The sequence below is a fragment of the Equus przewalskii genome, chromosome 20 (assembly GCF_037783145.1).
Source record: "Equus przewalskii isolate Varuska chromosome 20, EquPr2, whole genome shotgun sequence".
In the NCBI taxonomy this organism is placed as follows: domain Eukaryota; kingdom Metazoa; phylum Chordata; class Mammalia; order Perissodactyla; family Equidae; genus Equus; species Equus przewalskii.
In genome coordinates, this window is record NC_091850.1 from 56,940,128 (window position 1) to 56,955,563 (window position 15,436).

General features: G+C 59.5%; 2 long non-coding RNA genes across 4 annotated transcripts; one reads left to right on the forward strand and one right to left on the reverse strand.

The window, feature by feature from the left end:
- Positions 1–2,909: 2,909 nt before the first annotated feature.
- Positions 2,910–9,076, reverse strand: LOC139077888 (uncharacterized). 3 transcript variants are annotated; one of them, XR_011530497.1, is made up of 2 exons: positions 8,778–9,076; positions 2,910–3,239 (listed from the first exon to the last, which is right to left on the reverse strand). It is a non-coding gene; the product is annotated as an uncharacterized lncRNA (long non-coding RNA). The 3 variants fall into 3 exon arrangements; XR_011530498.1 differs by lacking the exon at positions 8,778–9,076 and adding an exon at positions 4,206–4,456; XR_011530496.1 differs by lacking the exon at positions 8,778–9,076 and adding an exon at positions 4,091–4,445.
- A 3,480-nt stretch (positions 9,077–12,556) lies between these two features.
- On the forward strand, positions 12,557–15,087 carry LOC139077889 (uncharacterized). The gene is made up of 4 exons (XR_011530499.1): positions 12,557–12,812; positions 12,944–13,085; positions 13,290–13,541; positions 14,866–15,087. It is a non-coding gene; the product is annotated as an uncharacterized lncRNA (long non-coding RNA).
- The last annotated feature ends 349 nt before the right edge of the window (positions 15,088–15,436 follow it).

Consider the following 15,436-nt stretch of genomic DNA (forward strand, 5'->3'; position numbering starts at 1 on the left):
CCTCATTCTAGAAAACAACGACTTCTCGCCAGTTGTCTCCAGACTGGGGCCTTCGGCTGTTGGTGATGTGGCTGAGATTTCTGGTCTCCGGTTGTCTGACTGTCTGTCACCCTCTGTCTCCTCTTTAATCCTGACATAGAATCTCTAAACCGATGGCAGGGAGGCACTGAGAAAGTGGACGAGAGGAAGAAAGACAAGCGGCCGTTCTCAGAGCAGCAGGGACAGATCTTAACGTGAAGCTGGCGAGAACGCACGGCTCGGTTTTGTCTGTCTGTGCAGATCCTGGGCAGACAGACCCCACTCACGCTCAAGGGAGGCTTAGAGGAGAAGGTCGGCTTTGGGGCAGAGCAGAGCGGGTGCGGGGTCCTGGGGACCTGAACGCTGACGAGGGCAGAGCCGCACTGGGCCCCGTGGTGCAGGTGCGCAGAGAGGTGGGAGGAGCCTGCCTCGTGTGCGCCTGGGGCCACCCGTTCTGCAGACTGAGAGGCCGGGAGTCGGACACTTTACAAACCATGAAATATCAGCCCGGGAAGAGCCCCTTCCCCCTCACACAGCTCCGAGCAGAGCCCTCCGCTTGGCCCGTGGGCACCTGAGCTGTTGCCTCCCAGATCCCTGCGCCTCCTCCTCAGCCCTGCAGGGCGGGGGCCTAGGAGGAGGCTGAATCTCTGAATATTGGATATGTTTCTCCAAAATGTGAATGAATCAGAACATCTGTGCTGCTTTTTTCTCTCCATGATGTGCATGTCTAAGGTACCGGGAAGTGGACTCGGCCAAAACCAGGTGGAGCTTTATCAATCTATACTATGAAAACTGTAATCATTTAAGATACTCAGCAAATCCTCAGAGCGGCTTGAGTTTGTCTGTCTCTCTGAAACGCCTGCACTTGGAGGAGGCAGACAATACACACACCTGACTCCGCAAGTGTCTCCACTTAAGATCGCGTCACCTCGTGCAGGATGCGCGGTTATTTATGTTCCAGTCTGAGGGCCTGGAGGGGCTTCCCGTTAGCAGGGACGGAGCTGTTGGGATCAGAACATGCGCTGGGGAGAGCACATTGTGCACAGGGCGCCCACCCGGTCCCCTGTAACGGGCGAAACCTTTGTCCATCCGGTTCTTTGTCTGTGGGGCACTTCCCCGCCCTCTGCCCCGTGGGAGGACGGAAGTGGCCTTCAGCTCCAGGCGTCGTAAATTCCGATCCAACGGCTCACATCTGGAATCCCAGGGAGCTGCTGGTTTATGACAGTCAGAGGCGACTTTGCTGCCAGGGTTGGGAGGGGGTGCAGAGCCCCTGGAGCAGATAAAGGGCTGCTTTTAATTCTGTCTCGTCTCCCGTAACGCTTTCCTTTGAGGGTAGATTCAGGGCAGGCCTTTTTGGTTTTGAAACAGACATAAAAAGGCACTGGCCATGCGGCCGAAGCTGCCACCACCCCAGTTTAGGACCATGGAGGAGAAGTGCTGGCAGGCGGGTGCGGCAGTGACCTCGGACAGCTGAGCCGGCATCTGAGATGAGAAGCCACTTACCAGGTTCGTTTCTGCAGAGTCCCCACAAATCTGGCACCTGGGGGCCAAGGGGGACATTCCCTCTGCCCCAGCAGACTCCGAGTGCGGAAGACCAAGAACTGAGGAGGGAAAGGGCGTGGGGGGCCCAGCGTGGGGGGCCCAGCTGGAGGGGCTCTGGGCTGCCACACAGCCAGTCAACCCTTGCCCGGAGCCAGGCCTGGCGCGAGGACCCTTCATCCACGTCACACGTCCACGCTCAGCATCGAGGCGATTCCTCGGGCCTTGCCCTCTCCGTCTGTCCTTGTCCACCCACGGGACTGCTGAGGGTCTTTTTCTTGATTCCCTAGCTTGACGCTTGGTCCCCTCCAAGTCCCTGAGAATCTGTCTGATGAGGCAATCATGACGAGCGGTCAGTCCGCTCCTGCTGGCCAGGCCAGTGCATGTCAGGGTGTGGGCAAGGTTGAGGCAGTGATGAGCGTGTGGGGAGAGCAGGGGAGGTGGGCAGCGTGGGTGAGGCTGGAGGTTGGCCAGAGGGAGACCTCATGGGTCTGTAGTCAGTGCCCTGGGGGAGGGACCCTAGCTCTAGGACCCCTGTCCCCTGGTGTCATATAACCCGCTGTCCACTCTGCTTGTCTGCCTGTACCTTTGGGAAGTGGAGGACGCCCCACAGAGGCCCCGAGTCCTCCAGTCACCTTCGCATCCTCGGTGACCCAAGATGCTGCTGCTCTGAGAGGAGGGATTAGAGACCAGGGTCTGAGGAGCGTGAAAGTCTTTTTCTCCCTCACTCCTTTCCTTCCTTCCTTCCTCCCTCCGTTCCTCCCTCCTTCTTTCCTTCCTCCTTTTCTTCCTGTCTCCCTCTCTCTCTCTTCCTTCCTTCCTGCTTTCATTCCAAAACCCCGGCTGGGCACCCCCGTGTACCTGGCAGCCTGCCCCCCTCCCCAGTGCCTGCCCCTGAGGACCACTGGGGAAGTCTGCATCACGCTGACCCACGGCCCGTCCATGCTCCTCGGCTGCACCGTATCAGGGTCCCCTGGTAGGAAACACATCTGAGACGCAGACTGAGCACAACAGCATCAAAGAGCAGAGAGCGGAGAGGAGCACCCGACACCCACCACCTTCTAGATCCTTCCACCAGCCGCTTCCCGAGACGGTCAGGCGTGGGAGGCACGTGGTCTGCCTTCGACATTCTTGTGGCCCTGGCAAGTAAGGGGGCTCCCAGCTCCCCACCTGCCGTGTCTGTTTCCTCGCCAGTGTGAGCATATTTGGGAAATGTGTTTTGGCCGTGTGCTACGGAAGGTTCCAGCTTCCGTGTGTTCACATGAGTTGCACAGCAGCAGTGGCGGGCCTGGAATGCGAAAGGTTTGCATTAAAGAAACGACACAGATGAACATGGGAAGTTTATCCCTCACCCAAGGAGGAGCCCTGCTGGGCCAGGCGGCCTCCGAGACGGTGCCGATGGCCCCGGTTCCCAGCGCTCACGCCCTTGTGGTTTCTGCCACACCATCCAGGCGGGTCTGTGTGGCCAACAGCCCACCTGGTCGCAACGCCATGTCACTTCCAAGATCAGGTTGTAAGGACAGGTGGCTCACGTCTCGCTGCTCTCCGTCTCCTGGGTCACTGGCTGTGGGGGGGCAGCTGCTGTGTCACAGGACACTCAGAACCCGGGAGAGAATGAACCGTGGCCCCAGGTCTCCAGACAGCAGACAGCAGACGGCAGGGCCCGAAAGCTGCTGGCGACCCTGTGAGAAAACGGGGATGTGGATCTTGTAATCCCAGCGGGACCAGCCCACAGCTTGACTGCGACCCGTGGAAGGCCCCGAGCCTGAATCCCAGCTCAGCTGCTCCCAGGCTCCCGACCCAGGGACCTGAAACACGACAGGCTTGCTCCTTTAAGCTGTGAAGTTCGGGGCAATTGTTGTGCGGCCACAGAAACCGTTACAAGTTGTGGTGCCATTAGTGGGTGACACCACGGCCAGCTCCACAGGGTGGGGGCCTCTGGAACCGACAGTGGGCAGGAGCTGAAAAGCCTCTAAGGGTTTTGCGGAGTTAGGGAATGCTCAAACTCTTAAAGTGCCTGGAACACCTGTTTTTAGGGTTTTGGACTTTAAAGAGGCCGCCAGTGAGGCCTTAAAGGAAAGCGGAGAAAAGCTCGCGGGAAATGCATTGTAGGAAAGGGCGTCTTGCGCAGCGGCAGCAAGTCGAGCGACGCTGTTGCCTGCCGCAGCGGAAGGAAGGTAGAAACTGTGCTGCGGGAGCTGGGGGATCCGCCTCGGGAGTCCCAGCAGGTGGCTGGGGGGTGTCCTCAGTCCTCTTTGCTCTGCTGCGAGAGAGAGTGGGCCGGGACCAGCCAGACGAGGCCGGTTCAACCAGAAAGGACCAGGATTCGCCGGGTTTGAGAGGCCCAGCCTCTCCCGCAGGAGGCCCACGAGGCTGAAGTAAAGACGTGGCTTCTGAGCAAAGAGCAAACCCACGGCGCAGGCTTGTGGGAAAGCGAGGTCTGAGGAGCAGCCGCAGTGTCAGGGTTGAATCCCTTCCTGAGATTCCGAGGGATCGGAGTGGCGCCCGGAGGATGGTTGGGTCAGACAAACACCTTCCAGGGGATTGCGGGCGCGTCCGGCAGTCCTCACAGGCCAATGCTCCAGCTCCAGGAGACGCTAGGCATCACCCTCCCACCGCAGCAGACACCCAGGAGACAGAGCGATCACCTCAAAGAGACCGTGAACTTGGTGTCTGACCAATGGAATGAACTCCAAAAGGTCCACAGGAGACCCACGACGTTGTTAAGACTCGAGCTGCTGCTGTGACAGGATGAGACTCTGGGGCCTGGAGGGCGTGGGCGCGTTTGCTCATGAGAGGGAGCGGATCATGGCCAGAGGGCAGCCTGTGCCCCCGTGATGTCTGCCTCCTGGTGTTCAAACCCTCGTGCAGGCTCCCCATGTCCTTCTAGGGCTTGTCTGTGCACCCAACAGACTGTCACAGAGGTGACAGTGTGGCCCCAGGTCGAGGTCATAAAAGACACTGCAGATTCCATCTCTTGTCCTGAGGGAACCCAGCTGCCACTCCTGAGACACCACACAGAGGGGCCTCGTGGGGAGTGACCAGGTGACAATGCCTGAGATGCTGCACGGAGGGCCTCATGGCGGGTAACTGCGTGGCCCGAAGCCAGGGAGGAACCTCAAGGGGCCAGCAGTCACCAGGGAGCGTGGACATGTTCCCAGAGCCCGGGTGAACCTTCCAGGGACCACAAACTCACGGCCATGCTGTCTGCAAGTCCTCACCTCAGACGCATGGGGTGGTGAACATTCGTGGCTTGAGGCTGCTAAGTTTTGGGGTGAGTTTTGTGCTGCCACAGATAACTGACCCGTCGCCCCGCTGGCCTGAGGGGGAGACAGCACACGTGGGAGCCCAGCCCGGCTCAGCTCATGCTCCCTGTGAGGAAGCTCACCCGGGAGTCACACCTTGTGCCAAGACGCTACGAAGTGTGGTCAGCGGGGCATCCAAGGGCAGGGATGGTCTGGAGAGAGCTGGCCTCTCTGCTGGAGAACCAGACAGCTTGGCGAGTGGCTGGGGGCTGGCACTGGGGAGGTAGCTGCCCGGTGTGCAGGGAAGGCCCTGGTCCCCCCACTGGCCTCCTCGAGGCATCCCGCGAGGGCCAGGGGCTACTGAGATCTCAGGGAAGGCCAGCCCACAAGAGGGCACCGCGTCGACCTCGAGGGGGTCAATGGGGGCTGTCTCCTCCAGCAGGCGGTGGCCGGAGCAGGGACTGACCTTGGGCAGCTGGGGCAGCCCTGGCAGAGAAATAAAGGTGGGGTGGGGTGCCAGGCCCAGAGGACCCACTTGGTGTCCAGTGGTGTGGCCGCATCACCTGCTCCCAGCCCAGAGAGGCCTGGAGACGGCCTTGGACACGCGGCTATACTCAACGCTTTCTGGGTTCGTCCGTTCAGATGTCTCTGGAGGAACAGCAGTGGCTCACCCCCTTGAGACTGCACTGGTGGGGCTGTGTCAGGGCCGGCACTGGACTGGCTCCACTCAGTCCTATGAGGAGCATCCTGCCGGCGTCACCAGGGAGCTTTGAAGCCATCACCCCTCAGGAGCCGGGTTCAGAGGGGAGGTCAGCCCATGGGGGACAATCCAGAGAGCACAGAATGAGGGCCAACATGGGGAGGAGAGCCTGTGGCTCCTTAGGAGCTCACAGCTCCTTTGTTCGCTGCACGTCCTCACCAGCTGAGGAGGCGTCTGGTGGGAGTAGAGGGAAGACCGTGGCCTCGTGTGTGTCCTCACCAGCTGGGGAGGCGTCTGGTGGGAGTAGAGGATGAACGTGGCCTCATGTGTGTCCTCACCAGCTGGGGAGGCGTCTGGTGGGAGTAGAGAATGAACGTGGCCTCGTGTGCGTCCTCACCAGCTGGGGAGGCGTCTGGTGGGAGTAGAGGGAAGAACGTGGCCTCGTGTGCGTCCTCACCAGCTGGGGAAGCGTCTGGTGGGAGTAGAGGGAAGACCGTGGCCTCGTGTGCGTCCTCACCAGCTGGGGAGGCGTCTGGTGGGAGTAGAGGGAAGACCGTGGCCTCTGTGCGTCCTCACCAGCTGGGGAGGCGTCTGGTGGGAGTAGAGGGAAGACCGTGGCCTCGTGTGGGTCCTCACCAGCTGGGGAAGCGTCTGGTGGGAGTAGAGGGAAGACTGTGGCCTCGTGTGCGTCCTCACCAGCTGGGGAGGCGTCTGGTGGGAGTAGAGGGAAGAACGTGGCCTCGTGTGGGTCCTCACCAGCTGGGGAAGCGTCTGGTGGGAGTAGAGGGAAGACCGTGGCCTCTGTGCGTCCTCACCAGCTGGGGAAGCGTCTGGTGGGAGTAGAGGGAAGAACGTGGCCTCGTGTGCGTCCTCACCAGCTGGGGAAGCGTCTGGTGGGAGTAGAGGGAAGAACGTGGCCTCGTGTGCGTCCTCACCAGCTGGGGAGGCGTCTGGTGGGAGTAGAGGGAAGAACGTGGCCTCTGTGCGTCCTCACCAGCTGGGGAAGCGTCTGGTGGGAGTAGAGGGAAGAACGTCAGCCTCATGGGTGGCGGCCTGGCTCTGCAGTCTCCGCCGTCGCTCAGGCAGCGTTCAGTTCAGGATGGGCCAACAGTCGGGAAACCGTTTGGGGCTGTGAAGCTGAAATGAGGAGGTCACCTGGGAGGCAGCCACCAGCGACCAGGACTCCTCGGGAGCAGAGGGAGCCACGGAGTGACCTGCAGCTCCCCAAGAGGACCCCGCAGAGCCCCAGACCCGAGTCCAACCTCGGCGCAGGCTCCCTCTGACTCGAAGAAGTGGGGTGGGCGTTCCTTGGACCATGTGCTCACTCGCCCATTCCCATCGGCCGCTCTGTGTCCTCGGCACAGCGATGCCATGGGGCAGGTGGCCCCAGCTGCTCATTGTGGTCCGGGTGCCATTTGCAGGATATGAGGAGCCGAGTAGGTCACACATACTTCCGCTCTGAAGCTCTGCTGGTGCAGGGCCTGGTGGGCGACCTGTGGTCCTCGTCCAGGGCCCGGCTGTGTTGCCCAGCGCCCGCACGGCCTCACTCAGAACCAGCGCTTCCTGAAGCTCGGCCGCCAGCCTGGGCGCACCTGTGTGTGCTTGTGTTATTTCCCCGAGAGCTGGCTCTCGATTAAAGGGCCATGTGAGGCCACGAGTTCTGCTTGCGGGCACACACCTGTGGAGGATGGCGTGTTTGACAGCAGGCAGGCTCCTCGTGCCCAGTGAAGCCAGCTGTCACAGAAACACCGTGGAAAATGTTTCCCTGAGAAAGCTCCTGTAAATGACAACATGGGCGTTTCTCCCAGTGTCTGAGACACTGTCCCCCCGTGGAGGGGGGTGGTGGGGCCTGCAGCTGAGCTCCATCATCCGCGCGCCTGGCCAGCATGGGACGCCTCCTGGTGGTCATCACCAGATGAGGAATGGCCACTCACCCTTCATTAACAGCACTGGCTCTAGGGGACCGTGGCTTCCCCATTGTCCAAGGACCCTGGGAAGTTCCACAGTCATCAGAGCCTTTTATTTTCTTTTCAAGCATTTTGACAAAATGCCACAGAAGGAGGGGTTTCCAGCCTCCCCGGGCGGCCCCCTCCGGGTCTCAGCTTGGCTGAAGCAACTGGAAAACATTCCCGGAATCTTGGCCTCGAGGGAGGGTGAGGAATGTGCAACTACTTATGAAATGCCGATGCGCCGGCTGCCGAAGCCCTTCCGGGCTGCTGCTTCGAGCCCCTTGCTCTGGGCTGTGCGTTGGCCTCTGCCCCTGCACCGCCCTGAGCTCGAGGGAGGCCTGGCCACAGCGCCCATGGCGTGCAGGGCCAAGGCGCATCCCACATCCTCCTCAGTCCCCTGCGTCCTCCACCATCCCCTGCATCCTCCTCAGTCCGCTGCATCCTCCTCAGTCCGCTGCGTCCTCCTCAGTCCGCTGCGTCCTCCACCGTCCCCTGTGTCCTCCTCAGTCCCCTGCATCCTCCTCAGTCTGCTGCGTCCTCCACCGTCCCCTGTGTCCTCCTCAGTCCCCTGCATCCTCCACCGTCCCCTGTGTCCTCCTCAGTCCCCTGCATCCTCCACGGTCTCCTCTGTCCTCCTTGGTCCCCTCTGTCCTCCTCGGTCCCCCAGCCTCGGCCCTCAGTGAGCCAGGTCTCAGCTGCCACAGAATGGAGGGCGAAGTTGCCCCCAAAGACCCTGGGGCCTCACAGGCATCTCTGAAGACCCCGTGGATCCCCCATGGCAGAGCTGTTCTCTGAGGCTTCCTCTCAGGTTTGAGGCCTCAGTGGATCTGCAGCAACAGGCCCCCACTTCCTGGGACATCTCCTGAGCATGAGCCAGGGGAGCAGGGCCAAGACGGAAGCCAGTCCCCTCAATACCTATGGCTCCTGCTGCCCGCTGCCCGCCACCGGGAGCCCTGGCCGTCCCCTCCAGCCTGGACCCGGCAGATATTGCCTGGACTTGGCCAGACGGCTCCTAGAAGCCCAGGTTCCCAGTCCTAGAGCACCGCTGTGGACCCGTTTTCCCTGGGGAAGCAGAGGTGCTCTGTAACCGGCACAGGCTCTAGGCCATGGGCACACAGCAGTGAACAGACAGACAAAACTCCCATTTCCTGGAGTCTACACTAACAACGTAGAGAAGAAAAGTCACGTGATCGCCTCGTAGAAAAACATCTGAGAACATTCAGCGTTCATCCATGAAAAGAATTCTCAGCAGACTAAGAATAGAAAGGCATTTCCTTAACTGGATAAAGGGTCTCCTCAAAAACCTCCAACAAATATAGCGCTTACCAGTGAAACAGAGGGCGTCCCTCAAGACCAGGAAGGACAGCGTGCCTCCCAGCACCACCGTGCTTTGACATCCTAGGAGAGGTCGTGGCGGTCGTATCACTCGTGAGAGAGAGAGAGACAGAGAGAGATAAAGAGGACAGAAAGAGACAGAGAGAGACAAAGAGGGATAGACAGAGACAGAGAGATAAAGAGAGACAGAGAGAGAAGGAGAGAGAGAGAGAAACAGAGAGACAGAGAGAGAGAAAGAGAGGAAGATGAGAGGGAGGGAGACAGAGATCATGAGATGCTAGATAATGACTGGAAAGGAAACAGGGAAAATAGATCATCACAAAGGTCTAATTATAGAAATCAGGGGGAAAAGGAACAAAGTGAAAGGGAAATAATAATGATAAGAAACAGAAGATAACAAAGACAGAAAATCCAAAAGGATTTGCACAAACATTACTAGACGTAATAAGATGTAGCAAGTATGTTGGACGCAAACCCAATACACAAAATCAACTATAACTCTACATCCCAGAAAAAAAAATTAGACAATTTAGATATCTACAAAAATGAACCAGGCTATTGAGGATAACATTTTAAAGCTTTACTGAGACGTTAATAAAGACCTAAATCCAAGGAGAGATCACCATGGTGACGGAGCACAAAACTGGATCCTGTGAAGACCGCGTCCCTATGGGTCTACGAACCGGTGCGATTCCCATCAACACCCAGCAGGTTTCTCTGTGAAATGTGACGAGCTGGTTTTAAAATTCACACTGACGGGCAAAAGCACAAGAACAGCAAAAATCAACCAGAAGATGAAGAGCAGGCAGGGGACACTCCCCACCAGACAGCACGACCTCCTGTCAAGCTGGGGCCACAAGGCCACGTGGTGCCAGTGCAAGGACAGACCACAGACCAACAGGGTGAGTGGGGAGCGGGACGCTGCCCCACTTGCACATGGGTGGGTGACCTTTAACAAGGGATGCTGCAGGTGGGCTTCCCAGTGAGATCCGGGGAAATCAGTCGTCTCTCAAGAAAAAAGTGAGTTGAGCTTCTAGCTCACACCACATGTAAAGATAAACCCCAGCTCGTTAGAGCCGTAACGTTAAAACAAATTAGAAGATTGTGCAGGAGAATGTACTCAGGGCCTTAAGGTCTGGAGGAATTTGTTAAACAACTCAGAAAACACAGACCTTCAAAGAAAAGACTGACATCTTCACCTGCATTAACCCGCAGAACATCTGTTCATCATGGAGAGTCAAGGGTCAAGCCACGAGGTGGGAAAAGATGTCTGTAAGGTTTGTAACGAAGTACCAGTATTGAGAACACGTAAAGAGCCCCACCGTTCAATAAGAAAAACGGAAACGCCCCAGTCAGCACAGGATGTTCCACCTCGTTGATAATCAGCTACGTGGAAATTAAAACCATACTTGGATGTTATCACTTCACACCAACCGTTCTCGCAAAAATTAAAAAGTCAGGCAAGTGCTGTGGAGAACACAGCGCTGGGAGAGCTCTCGTCCTCAGCAGGCGAGGAGGAAACCACTCAACCGCGTCAGAAAACCGCCACAGCGTGGTGGCGTCAGACTCCCAGACGCCAGGGCCCCGCACGCCGCCGGGACGAGGGCTCCTGGGATATTTGCCTCAACAAGCGTAGAGCATCCTTGCTCCAACCGCAAGTCAGGGTGGGGGTTTCACCGGCAGGAGAAGGATGAAGACATCGCCATCCGTCACGCTCGACGAGGTGTCGGTGAAACAGAGGCAAGTACCGACCGATGCAGACGAGCCTGCTCTGCCCTATTGGGTCACGTCTCCTCCAGGAGCTAGACGCCCACAGTCCCGGCGTCCACGTCCGCTGTGCCGATGCTCGTCACCAGGGCTTCTGCCGAGAGCACACGACACGTTCCCAGCCCTATGAAGACACCAAGACCTCGCCTTGCCCTGCAGCACCCCGAGAGGGGCCGTGGAGCAGGGATTCGGAGCACGGGGTCTGGAGCCAACGCTGGGCCCGCCTCCTGCCCCTCCAGGGGGAAGGCCCACCTTGTGCAGCAAGGGTCACACCATCCAACTCGTGAAATTTGCACTCCTGCCATGGCACCACTCCAGCAGCATTGCCTGCTGTCACCCCAGGGTCCGGCCAGAGACGCTGACCAGTGTGGACCACGAGAGGTGGGGGTATCTCCTTTGTTGATCTGAGGGTCCCTTGCTCTCCAGGCTGCTCAGGGATGCATCAAGGCTCTTAAGCAGCCGAGTCACACAGCTGTCTCTTGGTGAGCTTGTGGCCCACTAACTCCATCAGATCTTTTTCACAACACTGTCAAGCTGGGCCTTCCTGCTCCTCTACTTGAGGACTGAGTGAGCCGGAATGCATGACGGCTGACTTCTCCCTGTTGGGTTCTGTCTTGTTAACTCGGGGCCTTTTCTCCTGGCGGTGAAGTCGTTTTGGATCTGGACTTCAGCACCCAGTATACTCACTCTCCTGCTTCGTGTCCTTTGCATGTTTGGTCAGCATGATTCTGGGTCTTCATCCAAGTTGTGGACGAAATGAAACGAGGAACAGGACCTTCGGTGGTGCTGACTTCCTGTCGTCCTCACGGCCTTTCCTCGTGGTGGCGTCCCCATCCTGCGTGTGCAGACCCAGAACGGGCACCTCCTCTCTCGCTCCGCCACCCTCCCCAGCTGGCGTTTCACATGTGTTAGGGGTGAGGATGGGGCTGGACGTGGGACAGGACAGGTGAGGATCAGGTCAGTGTCGGCTGCGTGGGGTGGGGGAGACGCGGGGCCAGGCCGTGGGACGAGGGTTGTACCTGGGAGCACAGCGCAGACGAAGTCTTGTGGAAGGAAGCAGGTGGGGAGGACGCTCTCCCCATGAAGGCGGTGGGGGCCACGTCCTGGGCCCTGACCACGAACGCGATTGTTGGGACCCACGCAGCGCATGTGGGATTGTCATGGGCTGTAGGAGAAAACAGGGGGAAACCGTGTCCAGAGAGGCTTCCAGGAGGATCGGAGGAGGAGGAAGGAGTCCAGGCTCCTGGCAGAAGGACAAGTCACCCGGGGCCGGGAAGAAAGCAATTCTGATGTGACTGAAGGACTCAGGGCCCCGGAGGAGAAGCGAGGAGCCCGCACACCCACGAGTTCCTCCGGCCCGCACATCCTCTGCTCGGACCTGCTGTGGGAGGGTCTGCAGGCTGGACACGGGCCAGGGGAGGCCCTGGGCAGAGACGCCGACCCGAGGGCCAGGTGGGCCGTGTGCCGGACTCAGCGCCACCCCAGGGATTCCCTCCGGCATGCGGGACCTGGGGTTTTCCTCTCGCACAGCTGAAGTTCCGGAACAAACCCTGAGGGATTCTGGGACGTGGAAGGTCCCACAGATGTGGACAAACTCTGGAAGTGACGCCGCCTCCAGGAGGCTGGTCTGGGGCCCGGAGGGTGTGTGCCAGGACGGGACTCGACTTCTCGTGAGGCGAGGGGCTGGGGGCGGAGGGCCGAGGTGGGCTGAAGGCAGCCACGAAGGGCGTGTCACTGCCTCACCTGGAAGCTGTGAATGAGAGCAGGCTGGGAAGTCTTTCAGATGTGATCCAGTTAAGGGTCTTCGGATGGGAGCTTCCTGGATTACACAGGCCGGCTGTAAATCCAGTGACAGCGTCCTTATGCGACAGGCCCACAGACACACACGGAGGGGGCAGGAGGGACCCTCCCCTGGGGGCCCCGGAGACGGCGAGGCCCTGTGACACCTTGATGTCAGACTTCTGGCCCCAGAGCTGAGAGAGGACAAATTTCTGTTGTTTTAGGCTGTGAAGTTTGTGGCCTTTTCTTACAGCAGCCACAGGACCTAACACCTGAACGTGAAGGAGAAAGTTTCCAGCTAGAACCTCAAAGCCCCACGAAGGACGATACCCACCACCCAGCCCGCGCCCTCGAGCCGGCAGGGCTTGCTCAGAAGAAGCGCATCTCAGAGCCGACAGGGACCCGCCACTGCCTGGGACTGTGCAGGCCGCAGGTTCTCGGAGCCCTGAATGTGAGGTCAACAGTCACGTGCGGAGAAATGTGAGCGTTTTCCCAGAGAAGGGCCTGTGGTTCCCATGATGTTCCTAAAGGAAATTGGGGCCCTACAGTTGTTGAACTGACTGCACAGAGAGAGGCGAGAAACATGTGGGCTTCTGCATCTGTCAGCACAGGGGAAACCTTACTATCGTGAGACGCAAGGAAAGATGCGTTCTTTGCTGAGAGTCAGGCTGACACTTTCCTTCATCAAAACTGCCCAACTGCTGGGAAGCCGGCTGGGCCCCGGACCTGTGAGGCGTGGTCTGCAGTGAGATGGTCTGTTGTGGGGCAGAGGCTGTCCCCAAGGGCGTCTGTCACCCCCAAGCCCCAGGGGAGCTCTCTGCGGGCTCACGGGTCTTGGTTTCACCCAGGGGGTGGAACGCCACGCGGCTGCACACAGGGCCGTCGCCCCGGAAACGTCAGGCTGTCAGCAGCGCCTCCTGTGACAGCATCCTCTGCTTCATTTCAATGTTGTTACAGGCTGTCTGTGTGACGACAAAGCTGCAGGCCCCAAGACAGAGAAAACCATCTGGCAGCTGGTCCTTCTGATAAAAGACCCAAGAAACCGCATAGATCGTCAAGGAGGGAGACCCGGGAGAAAACCCAGGTGCCCGCCACTCCAGCGCCAGGGCCACCGGGGTCCCCCAGAGGCACCCCATCAGCCGTGGACCCGGGCGGGGCTGTCTCCTGCTGCCCCCGTCGCCTGGTCAGACAGACTGCGTGGAACCGCAGGTTAGACGGGGCGCGAGCTAGGAGCTCCTCGCTTGCTGTGGTTGTTCACGTGTGTAAAGGTCTGAGAGACAGGGCACAGGCGGGAGGTCCCGGGAGGGGGCAGGGGTGGGGCAGGTGGACGCTACACACGGGGAAGGTGCCTGGAGTGTTTGTCGCTGGTTAATCAGCTCTTACACCCCACGGCCAGGCCTGACCACACTACTTCCTCCGGCTCCTGGCAGACCCATCAGCGAGGGGAGGCTGGTGCCAGTGCCGGGGGTGGGCGGCCACCCAGCACAGCCCTGGGCAGTGGCCCCAGGTCCCCACAGGCCGCAGGAGGGTGGTTGGATCTTGGCTGCTCCCAGGAACTGGCTGACCTGTGGTCTGTGTGGAGGTCCAGCTGGGTCAGCCAGGGAGGTCACTCCATGGTTTATCGCCGGCTGGCCGGACTTCAGAGGGAGGCGCTGTGCCAGACGTCGAAGGCGCTGCATTCCCAGCAACGTGCTGGCTCTTCTGAGCAGCTGAGTCCAGTGGGACGTGCGCCCTGATAGGGCCCAGCTGCGGAGGCTGTAAACCCACGAGGCTGCCTTGCTGCCATCCACGCTAACAGTCGTGGGTCCCAGCCAGTGCTGATGGCCTGTAGGACTGGACACGGCCTCTTCCAAATTGGCACCTGGCCTCAGTGTGCCAGACGGGGACAGCGCTGGGCCAAAAGCTGACCCCTCAGGGCCATAAGGAGGACTGGGCATCATCCCGCTGGACATCCACCCTCGTGTGTGCCTGGTCCTCTCAAAGGATGGTGTGTCCTCATGCTGGACATCCACCCTCAAGTATACGTGGTGTCACCTGGTGACGGCATACAGGGGTAGAAGGAATTTGGGAGACAGCTAGTCAGCCCCTGGGTCTGAGGGTGGGACTTCACTCAGAGGCTCTGCCCGTCGAGCTTGCCTTCTCCCGTTTCCTGGTCCCTCCTACTCTGGGGAGGCAGTCATTACGTGTGACCGGCAGCCCGATGTCCCCTGTGAAGGTCTTTTGTGTGGGGACTCCCCAAGCAACGGGGTGAACATCCTGTGAGCAACGCCCCCACCCCACAGCGTCACTCTGCACCGGGGGGGCCTGGGCATCAGCCGCCCCCAGGAAGACAGTGGTCACGGCCAGACGCTCAGGTGGGCAGCACAGCTCTCGTCTGAGCCCAAGGGGAAATGGACTGCCTGACTCAGCTGGGGGTAGGCCCGTGCCAGGACAAGCAGCATGGGACTCGACTCAAGGGAGGGCCTGGGACAGTGGGCACGTCCTGGCGTGTGGAGGAGTCAGTGGGTCCCAGGCTTTCCATCTCCATGGTCAGGTTTCACGGGACTTCGCAGGAAGGAGCTGCTGCCACGATTCTTACAAACCTCAGGTCGTCTTCAGAAAGCAGCATCAGGTGGGGCGTTTGGACGCACAGGAGGAGCCACACCGATGGTCCCACAGACGGAGAGCTTGGGCCGGGCCCCAGACTGGGCCTCTCCCTAGAGGAGACCAAGAGGCAAGAAAATGGAGGCCCCAGGGAGCCGCACACTCGAGATGGGTGAGAATCGAATCCCGGTCAGCCTTGCCCTCCCACTCCAGCCGGGTCACTGGCATCCTCACCCCCCAAAGCCCAGCAAACACCACACCGCACCTGGGCTCCTGTAAACGTGGTCCCTGCAGTGTTGGGGTGTGCTCACAAGCGTGCATGGTGTGTGCCTTTTCCTGCAGTGTTGGGGTGTGTGCATGAGCGTGCATGGTGTGTGTGCATGTGCCTCTCCCTGCAGCATTGGGGGGTGTGTGCACAGGCATGCATGGTGTGTGTGCGTGTGCCTTTCCCTACAGTGTTGGGGCGTGTGCACGAGCGTGCATGGTGTGTGTATGTGTGCCTTTCCCTGCAATGTTGGGGG